The sequence below is a fragment of the Suncus etruscus genome, chromosome 8, assembly GCF_024139225.1.
Source record: "Suncus etruscus isolate mSunEtr1 chromosome 8, mSunEtr1.pri.cur, whole genome shotgun sequence".
Taxonomy (NCBI): Eukaryota; Metazoa; Chordata; class Mammalia; order Eulipotyphla; family Soricidae; genus Suncus; species Suncus etruscus.
In genome coordinates, this window is record NC_064855.1 from 56,824,845 (window position 1) to 56,826,355 (window position 1,511).

The window sequence follows — 1,511 nt, forward strand, 5'->3', positions numbered from 1 at the left end:
AATCTTGACCTGGGCTACTGTTGCTGTGAATAGTAAACCCACACACTTGGTATGGAATCTACTCAGGCCATCTGGGTGGGATAGTGACTCTTAAATTACAAAAATTGGCTGAGGTAAAAGATCTTATCAATGAATTTGTTTAGATAAGAAACTTTTCCACAGTCTTTGGAACTCCTTAGTTTTTGTGATATGCAATACAGAGTTATGGAAAAAGCTGATTGATTTGAGAATGGTGAATGCAGAAATTTAACCTATGGGACCTTTACAGCCAAGCCTACTCTCACTGGCAGTAATTCCTAGAAAACGAAAATTAAAGTTTCCTTACTATTCTTTTGGTAGAGGTCACTATGGCAGCATCTCCTTATATCTAAGAAAATATTAATTACCTCTCTCAGAACAGGAGGACTTTCAATGCTAACATCTCTTTTTTTTTGTTTTGTTTTTGTTTTTGGGCCATACCCAGTGGCACTCAGAAATCACTCTTGGCTTGGGGGACCATATGGGACACCGGAGGATCGAACTGAGGTCCATCCTAGGTCAGCCACGTGCAAGGCAAACGCCTTACCGCTGCGCCACCACTCTGGCTTCTAATGCTAACATCTTATTGTCTTAGATTAATCTACTAGGTCATACTTGCTAGCTTTATACTAAAGAAGGGCTTTGACTCAATTGCTTGTCAAATAGTCTGGGTCCAGAGTCCAGTGTGTGGGTTGGTAAATTTGGGACAAATTTCAGTTCGCCAACAGTTCAACTTTCAGGTTTTTTTTTTTTTTATAGCCTACAGCACTGGTATTCCCCGGCAGTCTCCCATCCAAGTACTAACCAGGCCCGACCCTGCTTAGCTTCTGAGATCAGACAAGATCGGGTGAGTTCAGGGTGGTAAGGCTGTAGACTTACTTTTTTTTTTTTTTAAACATGGTCCATAGTTCAATTTTTGCACTGGGATCTGTCCTATCCTTTCTCAGCACACATCAATTTCATCCCCACCACCCTAGATGGGTCAGAATAACAACTGGAGCAAATTGATAGATCAACTGTATGTGGTATAGGAGGTACTTTTCTGTTTATAATTAATTCATATGTCTGTCTGTGTTATGGTGAATTATTTAGCCAGGAATACAGGTCCTAGTCCTGGCAACCAGATGGGACACAAGTTTGCTTTCTCTGTGCTTTCCTATCCTGGCTGTTATTTGCTATTATCCCTGTTAATTTTACAAACCTGACTCCACAGAGCACCAAATCAGTAATGTCACAACAACTAAAGACACAACTACCCCTGTATTCTTGTATTCTTGTGCCCTGAAGTGCCGCCCCCCCACCTTGCCACTTTTGTTGGGTGCAACTTTACCCTTTGAGCTTCATGCCAATAGAATAAGAGTACTACCACTTGCAACCTGACATTGATCGATATTTGGAGTAGGGCCCTGGCACAAAGACTGATCTTGGTCTGTGATTTCACCCAGCACCTGCAAGAGACCATCAACATGTTCATTGCATCCCTGGTCACTCTA

General features: G+C 41.8%; 1 pseudogene; it reads right to left on the reverse strand.

Moving 5' to 3' along the window:
* Positions 1-775: 775 nt before the first annotated feature.
* LOC126016779 (uncharacterized) lies at positions 776-893 on the reverse strand (annotated as a pseudogene).
* Between the last annotated feature and the right edge of the window lie 618 nt (positions 894-1,511).